The sequence below is a fragment of the Littorina saxatilis genome, linkage group LG3 (genome assembly GCF_037325665.1).
Source record: "Littorina saxatilis isolate snail1 linkage group LG3, US_GU_Lsax_2.0, whole genome shotgun sequence".
NCBI classification, from domain to species: domain Eukaryota; kingdom Metazoa; phylum Mollusca; class Gastropoda; order Littorinimorpha; family Littorinidae; genus Littorina; species Littorina saxatilis.
In genome coordinates, this window is record NC_090247.1 from 62,761,397 (window position 1) to 62,771,423 (window position 10,027).

Sequence of the window (10,027 nt, forward strand, 5' to 3'; positions counted from 1 at the left end):
TTGCAAGCCCCTGGAGCAAATTTTTCATTAGTGCTTTTGTGAACAAGAAACAATTGACAAGTGGCTCTATCCCATCTTCCCCCTTCCCCCGTCGCGATATAACCTTCGTGGTTGTAAACGACGTTAAACACCAAATAAAGAAAGCTACCAACCCCATGTTACAATGCACGGCGAATGTGTAACAGTTGTGTCAAAGTGACCGCGTCGCTCGGTTTCTTTTCACGACTGTGCTGTATTTTCCCGTGTTTTTTATTTTTATTTTGCTGCATTGTACGCTTGCACATGCAACTTTTCTGGTTTGTAAGGAAACGGACTTACATATCAGTGAAGCATTGGGTCGAAACAATTTCTTGGGGGCAATTTGAAACGTGCAGACGGCCAGAGCACAGTTGTTACAGAGAGACAATGATGTTAGTTACTTGGTTACAACTGAGCGTACTCCTTAAGCCGGGCTCAGGTGCACTTTTTACATTTAGTCAAGTTTTGACTAAATGTTTTAACATAGAGGGGGAATTGAGACGAGGGTCGTGGTGTATATGTGTGTGTGTGTGTGTGTGTGTGTGTGTCTGTATGTGTGTGTGTGTCTGTGTGTGTGTGTGTGTGTGTGTGTGTGTGTGTGTGTGTGTGTGTAGAGCGATTGAGAGTAAACTACTGGACCGATCTTTATGAAATTTTACATGAGAGTTCCTGGGCATGATGTCCCCAGATATATTTTTCATTTTTTGGATAAATGTCTTTGATGACGTCATATCCGGCTTTTTGTAAAAGTTGAGGCGGCACTGTCACACCCTCCTTTTTCAATAAAATTGATTGAAATTTTGGCAAAGCAAACTTCGACGAAGGCCGGACTTTGGTATTGCATTTCAGCTTGGAGGCTTAAGACTTAATTAATGACTTTGGTCATTAAAAATCTGAAAATTGTAATTACAATTATTTTTTGTAAAACGATCCAAAATTACTTTCATTTTATTTTTCATCATGTTCTGATTCCAAAAACATATAAATATGTTATAATCTTATTCGGATTAAAAACAAGCTCTGAAAATTAATTGGAGCATCTAAGTTTCATAACCTACATTTTTTCTGCAGCTGCTCTTTAAAAACAACAAGAAACACTTTTCCCTTATTTTTGACCCTCTGAAATACCGAAATAAAATAAAATCCACAAGCAATAGATTAGTCTGCAAATAATTTTGAAATTTAGTATGAATCTTCCTTTTGACTTGAAAGCAAACATGATTTGGTAAAAGAAAAAAACCTCTGTCATTTAAACATGTTTTTTTCAGAACCAGTTGGTTACTATGTAGCAACTGTTACACTAGGACTCCGGTGATATTTGATCACCTCCTACAAAGCAACCAATTGATTAAATATCCCAATTTTTGCTGATTCCTGTGTGTGAAAGTGTTGACTTTAATAAAATTAAACTTTCAAGTTTCTGGGCAAAATTTTGTTTTTGCACTTTCTTGTCACACATCTGAGTACCTTTTCTGAAAACGACCCACATACGTGATGGAGGTGAGAGGGGGTGGGCTGAGTTGAGAAAGAGAAATGCAGGCAGACAGACAGACAGACAGACAGACAGACAGACAGACGGACACCCATCTTACCCACTCAAGGTATGCTCTTGCTTTGACGTGTGAGCCTCGGGCCGAGCCTGTGCTCCTGTAATATAAACGAAGCAGAAACAGCCACCATAATCAGACAGAGGTTTGAAACACAAGAAATAGACTTTGCTGGTACGTTTTCAAAATCTCAGATTTGGTCCGGACGGTGCCTTAATGAGAACTCGAGTAGTGTGGCAGTTCTCTCTTAATAAGTAAAAAAAACAGCAACAACAACAACAACAACAACAACAACAACAACACACCCGAAATACAAAACAACATCGTCACGTCATCAGCAGCAACAACAACAATAGTAACAAAAACAACAACAACAACAGAACGTTCGTACCCGTGTTACTTAATTCAGACAATTCAGACGTGGCAGATGAAAGGACCTCAGGGCCCAGAAGTTAAAAGCAAAAGAAACGCAAATACAAAATATGCGCGAAAGGTAGCACACAAGCCTATCGTGATAGACGGTTGTTGAAGTCGAACAGGTTGAAAGCTATCGCTACCTAGGTGTAGTGATCGACAACAAGCTGTCTTGGCATGCCAACACTGACCAAATCTTAAAGAAAGCGCACACGCGCATGTACTGTCTTAAGAAGCTTAGATCGTTCTCTGTCCGTGATGACATCCTGCAAATGTTCTATCTGTCCACTGTTGGTAGCGTGTTGACATATGCATGTGTGTGCTGGGGGGGTAACCTTAGTAAACAGGATAGTGACAGGCTAGAAAAGCTAGTCAAGAGGGCTGGATCTGTTGTAGGCAGGAAACAGGAGACCATTGAATCAGTTTGCCAGAGACGACTGACTGACCGACTGACCTCAATTTTGGCTGACGAGACACACCCACTGAAACCTGAATTTGACTCTCGACGCATTGACAGCAGTGGTAGACTGAGTGCTCTGGTTGCTAGAACGTCACGTTTCCGCAATTCTTTTGTTCCCAGAGCTATCCATGCTTTCAACCAGTCACAAGTTAGAGGCCTCTATCATGTTTCTCTGTCATAATTGATGCTGTGCTCTGTTGCTGGGTTATCTGTAATGTATGTATTTTTAGTAACTGTATTACCTTATTTTTTTATTTTTTATTACTTCTTTCTCAAAAGGGTGTTCAAATGTGTAGTGTTATAGTCGACATGTGGTGCTTTGTATACTCTGTGTGTGCGTGGATGTGGATGTGGATTCTTATACGTCTTTTTGTTATTGGAATGATGGTTTTTGTTAAATTGTATTGCTGTTGCTGTTGTTGTTGTGTGAGTGAGTGGTGTGTTGGCAGACTTGACTTGACGGATGACTGTGTGCATTAGTGAGACTGTGATCATACTCATTATAATCATACTCATTTATTTTTTCATGATGTTTCTTTATTATGCATTCTTATTCTTCTGATTGGAAATAATTATTGTTACAATGTAATTTCCATATGGATTAATAAAATTGAGTTGAGTTGAGTTGAGTTGAGTAAGGCGTCCGCCCCGTGATCGGGAGGTCGTGGGTTCGAACCCCGGCCGGGTCATACCTAAGACTTTAAAATTGGCAATCTAATGGCTGCTCCGCCTGGCGTCTGGCATTATGGGGTTAGTGCTAGGACTGGTTGGTCCGGTGTCAGAATAATGTGACTGGGTGAGACATGAAGCCTGCGTGCTGCGACTTCTGTCTTGTGTGTGGCGCACGTTATATGTCAAAGCAGCACCGCCCTGATATGGCCCTTCGTGGTCGGCTGGGCGTTAAACAAACAAACAAACAAACAAACGTAATCGGCCAAATAAAGACGACAAGAGCAAGAGATAGTTACGCAAAAACCAAACTCTTGGCAGATGAGAGAATAACAAGCACTGAACATGCGACTTTGGTCCTCTATACATAATATAAAGAAACACAATCCTTTTATTATTCAAATTAAAATATAATCTTTTTTGTTCTTGAAGAATAAGAGAGAGAGAGAGAGAGAGAGAGAGAAAGAGAGGGGAGAGAGCACCTTATTGAGCTTTAGTATGGAGCATTTAACTGAGTATACGGGCCAAGGCTATCACGTTCACAGCTCAACTTATATAGCCTATGATGTCACGTGACGGAAAGAATGCTATCACACCATTGAAATGACATTCTTTCCGTCCCCTATAGGCGACGAAATAGGTCAAATTTTGTGCACTTTTTAGTGGAAAATGCTTCGACGCCGGAGCGGGTACTGGACCCAGTGCCGTTGTAGTGCAAGTGCACTTTGTAGTGCACTTGCACTAGAACCGCACTGGGTCCAGTACCCGCTCCGGCGTCGAAGCATTTTCCACTAAAAAGTGTGACCTATTTCGTCGCCTATAGGGGACGGAAGATAGCATTCTTTCCGTCACTGTAGCAGATCTCTGCTTAGAGCTATACGGGCTGTAATCATAGGCTATATAAGTTCAGCTCTGAACGTGATAGCCTTGGCCCGTATACTCAGTTAAATGCTCCATACAAAGCTCAAGAGAGAGAGGGAAAGAGAGAGAGAGAGAGAGAGAGGAGAAAGAGAGAGAGTGTGTGTATGTGTGTGTAGGTGTGTATGTGTGTGTGTCTGTAAGAGAGAGAGAGAGAGAGAGTGAGAGAGAGTGAGGGTGTGTGTGTGTGTGTGTGTGTGTGTGCGTGCGTGTGTGTGTGTGTGTGCGTGTGTGCGTGCGTGTGTGTGTGTGTGTGTGTGCGTGTGCGTGTGTGTGTGTGTGTGTTTGTGCGTGCGCGCGCGCGCGTGTGTGTGTCACGGTGTGTGTACGTGTGTGTTTGTTTGTGTATGTGTCCTGAACAAATATAGAATACCCTACCATAAAAAAACATATGAAGCACGAAGCAAAACCCTGCCAAAAGTACCAAGGGCCTGTTCATTGCCATTGCTGAAGTTTTTATTTTCTTGTTAACTGAAACAAAGCAAAACAATCCAAGTTCACACATGTACACATACATGCTTCTGTGTAAAGTACAAAGTTGCAATCGTTTAGTATGTGTGTGTGTGTGTGTGTGTGTGTGTGTGTGTGTGTGTGTGTGTGTGTGTGTGTGTGTGTGTGTGTGTGTGTGTGTGTTTTTCACCAACTCACGGAGGAAATACATTTTCATAGCGATTAGAAACAGATAAGTAACTTTCTTTTGTACTATGACTATTGACTACGACTTAATTGCATCGTTTTATTTTATTTTATTTTTATTTTTTTTTTATCTCAGTCGGTTTTTTTTGGTTTTTTTTTATCTTTTTTATTTTAGTGTGTGTAAACAGGCGGTGAGCATCCTTGTTCATTGGTCTTTTATTCTTTTAACTTTTTTTTTAACTCCAACAAAAGAGGTATAATACACTAACGAAAAATGAAAATTTTCTATTTACAGTGGAAATACATATGTTTACAATTCAATTTTTCTACTTAGTATTTGAACCTCAAAATTTACGAACACTGATCCACTACAAGTTGTTTTTCTAAAAATACTAACACACATTTTCCCAATCAATATTACGTGATTACAAAATTTCTCATCTTTTTACAACAACTTGTGTCTTGATACCCAAATATTATATCCTGCATTATAAACTTAACCCTCAATCCAATCTTTTCCTCTATCCAATTTTCTATCTTCGTCCAAAACAACTTTACCGGTATACACTCATAAACATTTTTTTCAACAAAATCAACTTCCGTACAACAAATACAACATCTGTTATTCTCTCTGACTTGCATTTTACATAATAAAATATTTGTTGGATAAATATTATGCAAAATTTTCCATTGCAATTCTCTTAACCTCACTTCTTTAGAAACATAGGCAAGGGTCCAAATTTCCTTTTCTACTTGTACACCAAACTTCCTCAACCAAAAATTATATACACAAGGTTTTTCTACAGCAGTAATTACACTTTTCTTGTCTATCATTTTTCTTGTTTGGCTTATTTTGATCATATACTGGCTACCATCAAACAACTGCTTATCCATCTGTACAATAATGTCTTTATTTTCAAACCAATTAATCCACAATTTGGGTAGTGCATTTATTAATGCCCAATAATCCAATAAAATATTTGCATTGTTCTTTCCAATATAATTTCTTTTCTTCCACTATAAACAAATCACTTACTCTTTCAATCACAGCATTTTTCCAATAGGAATAAAACAACATTTTCCCTTTATACCGAATCAAATCATTACTCCACAAAATCTGTTTATAAAAGTTGTGTACATCAATATTATCATGTTCCATCCTAAGCTTGTAATTTAAATGTGTCCACACTACCCTCTGCCAAAATGGGCTTCCAATCATTGTCAAATTCAATTCCTTACTCGGTTTAACATTCAAATCAAAACAACCATACCCTGAAACAACATGTCCCAGAAACCATTGGTATAAACGTCCAATTTTCTCCCTTCTTTTCATACAATCGTCCAACCCATTGTAAATCAAAAGACTCTTGCATAATGTGCACATTTAACATTTTCAACCCACCTTCACTTATTTCTTTCTCCATTACTTTTCTTTTAACTTTTTCAAATGCTTTTTTATTCGAACACTTTCTCTGCCAAATAAACTTATAAAACAATCTATTCAACTCTGTCAAAACCCGATCTGGCAATCCAATCGTCTGCATCACAAATACCAGCTGTGAAATAAAATAACATTTTATTATTACAATTTTACCGTGAATACTTAAATCTCTTCGACTCCATATCTTAATCAACTTCTTAATCTTCTGAACTCTTAATACCCAATTCTTTTCAACATTTATTGCTCTATCATTATTTACAAAATAAATACCTAAAATCTTAATCTTATCTGTGCACTCAAAGGCCAACTTTTGCTGACCACAATGCTGTCCAGTTTTTATTATTTTGGTTTTATTTACACTCAGGGTCAGTCCTGAGAACTGTGCCAACTGTATTATTATATCATTAACTTTAAAAACATCACCACTGTTCTGTAAAAATAATGTTGTATCATCTGCTAACTGTTTAATTTTCAAGGCAGTCTCATCGTCCACATTTGAGGGTAATTTAACGCCCGCTATGTCACTTTTCCTAATTTTAATGGCAAGTATTTTCACCGCCAATATAAAGGCCAGGGGTGAAAATGGATAACATTGTCTTATACCACACCTCAAATGAAACGGCTCTGAAATCCACCCTCCGTTGTTAATACTACTGAAAGTATCTGTCATTAAAAGCTTAGCCCATTTTTGAAAATCTTCACCAAAACCATATGATCGAAATGCTTATATCATAAATTCCTTATAAATGGAGTCAAACGCTTTACGATAGTCAAGGGCCAATATAAACCCAGACTAATTCGTTCGATTTGAATACTATATTACGTCATCTATTGTACGAATCACGGTTCCAATATTACTGCCTTTTATATAACCAACTTGATCTTCATTTACTAACTTACAAATAACCGAACTCAATCTCTGGTTCAAAACTTTTGCCAACATCTTATAATCTGTATTAAGTAGGGTAATTGGACGCCAATTATTAAAGGTACTGAACTTGTCAAATCCAGGTGCACGGAGCCCCTGGGGCTTTTAGTCATACCTCAGGCAGCTATCCGTTAGAAGAACTACCAAGTTTCATTGACTTGCACCCAAAGAGTCAAGAACTGCGATGTTTTTTACGAATTAATTTCGGACTCTGTCCCGGCTGGTCTTGACCTATTTTTGGATCTAAATTTAGATCAGGTAGATCACATCATGCACAAAAAGACACGTCACTAGTGGCAAACTATGTCAGACATCATCATGAGTTTGTGTAAAACAAAATGGAGGCCGGAATCACTCAGTTGAATCGAACTCCGACCAAACACCACTATGATAACTAGGTTAATTTATGCACTCGCGTGAACAAGAAACTGTCGAGCTTCACAGATGTCGTCGTTGGGTAGTTTTGGGTTTGTTTTACTACCATAGGAGGATTTTTGAACTGTAAATGCACTCAGCTGCAACAAAAACGCAAAACGAAGGCTGTGAGCTGCACTGTGCCTTTAAGGTCTTCCCTTGGTACTTCTGTACTTTTTTGCAATAACTTAATTATTCCTTGTTTTTGCGTAAAAGACAACTTATTATTATGAAATACTTCATTAAACGAGCCTGTTATCATGCTCTGTAATCTACTCCAGAACATTTTAATAAACTCTGTAGTGAGTCCGTCACTTCCCGGTGATGAACCATTGTTTTTTTCCAGACTTAACTTTTCGTAGAATTCTGTAGCATCGAACAAAGAAAGAGCAATTCCGTTTTGTCCACTTAAGAAAAAAAGGAATAATGATGCAAACCGCCAATTTTCACGACAGGGTTGATTTGCCTTTTTTTTTCTCTCACGAGTTTATGTACGAAGTAAAATCACCAATATCAGTCTTGTTGCATCATGTTTAAAACAACAAATGTGTATACACAGTTTGGAAGAGCTAGGTTTATAATATACATATATTTCACAAAGTTCTGTAGCATTAAACAAACCAATTTAAAGGAAATATGGTAACAAGTTAGAAAAAAATGATTACATACTGCAAATGTTCACCAAGAAAATGGTTCGTAACAGAGGGTTCTGTTCCAGAAATGTAATGAGTAAAAACCACAATAAGGGAGAGATATATATATATAGAAAAGGATGATAATCTCACTCTAATACTTTTAACAGTGTTTGCTCCGGCTTTTTAATGCTCTTACTTACCTCACTAAAGTTCTAGATTAGACAAAGACAAAACGCCAGCTGCGCCGTAGCATTTTTATGTTTATTTTACATTTAGTCAGCATTTGGCTAGAAGTATTCGGTACACTGGGAATGAAGACGCCGTGTGTGTGTGTGTGTGTGAGTGTGTGTGTGTGTGTGTGTGTGTGTGTGTGTGTGTGTGTGTGTGTGTGTGTGTGTGTGTGTGTGTGTGTGTGTGCGCGCGAGCGTACAGTGTACGTGTGAGCGTGTTTGTGTATGCGTGTGTGTGTGTGTGTGTGTGTGTGTGTGTGTGTGTGTGTGTGTGTGGGTGTGTGTGTGACACCTCATAACTCTAAGCACCTTGGTATTGCTGAATTCGCTTGCCTACTCAATCATCATTTACGATTTTAAGCGGTATTGAATGTGCTTTTTACGTTCAGTCAAGTAATGACTGAATGTTTTAACGAGATCGGGGAGCGAGGTTTTTCTCCCGATGTATGCGTGTCTGTATGTATGTATGTATGTATGTATGTATGTATGTATGTATGTATGTATGTATGTATGTATGTATGTATGTATGTATGTATGTATGTATGTATGTATGTATGTATGTATGTATGTATGTATGTATGTATGTATGTATGTATGTATGTATGTATGTATGTATGTATGTATGTATGTATGTATGTATGTATGTATGTATGTATGTATGTATGTATGTATGTATGTATGTATGTATGTATGTATGTATGTATGTGTGTATGTATGTATGTATGCATGCATGTGACAAGCATTTCTGAGAAATTACCCGACGGATTTTCATGACAATTGATGCATACATTTTCCAAGGCATTTTGCAAGTGCTTTTTCTCCGATTTATTTTATAGGACTATTATTTTGATGACGTCATATTTGCCCGTTTGCAAAAGTTGAGGCGGCACTTTCACGGCTACAGTAATTTTTTCATCCATTTGTTCACATTTTCGTAAGATGATCTTTGACTTAGTGCGGACTATGGGATTGCATTCCATCATGGTACCTTCAAAATTCGTTTTTGAAATTGTGACTCAAAATTAGCCGATTTTGTTGATTTCATCAAAATCGATCTTTGAATCACAAAGGTGACATCATTGTATTCTGTGTTTCCTCCTGTATGAGAAAATATATAATTTTGTTGTGTTTGATGAAAATTGGCTAAAAATGGAGAAAACCGTTAAATGGTGACTTTCTTTATTGTTTGAAGAAGACACATAATATTATCATTACCTGTTCCTTATCAGTTGCTGATTCCAAAAAAAAAATATTGTTTATGGTGCTTGTCGTTGAAAAGTTGCTTTTGCAAGCGAATGCGGGCCGCTAAATTTTGAACAAGAAAGTCAGCGCTTTTAGTCTCGGTCGTGGATGATCTAATTTTTCCATGCAATGCAGTGCGTTTAGTATCATTCTGTGAGTTTGACAGCTTGACTAAATGTATCAATTTTGCTTCACGCGACTTGTTTAAATGTCATATACAGAACAGATTGTCTGCATTACTGCTGCTTATATCGATCCAAACAACGGTGTCGTTATTTGGCAAGTTTTGTGTTATAAGGCAGCAACCACGAAAAACGTTAAATATACACGTTGACAGGGACAAACCAAGGGGAACTTTAACGCCTCTCGGCGTATTTTTTCGAGACAAATGTATCCGCAGCTAATAGTTGGTAGACTTTATTGGATGTCGTTATTCAAATGCAAACCGTCAGAAACAGAAAGCTTAGAAAGGAAT

The 10,027-nt window shown here is 37.9% G+C and overlaps 1 long non-coding RNA gene across 1 annotated transcript in view; it reads right to left on the minus strand.

Moving 5' to 3' along the window:
- The window catches only part of LOC138962894 (uncharacterized), a 10,639-nt gene extending 2,473 nt beyond the window's left edge, over positions 1–8,166 (minus strand). Inside the window, exons 1-3 of the long non-coding RNA XR_011454631.1 lie at positions 8,115–8,166; positions 4,405–4,497; positions 1,611–1,665 (exon numbers count right to left, since the gene is read on the minus strand). This is a non-coding gene — a long non-coding RNA (uncharacterized lncRNA). The remainder of the gene's footprint in view (positions 1–1,610; positions 1,666–4,404; positions 4,498–8,114) is intronic.
- Positions 8,167–10,027: the final 1,861 nt, after the last annotated feature.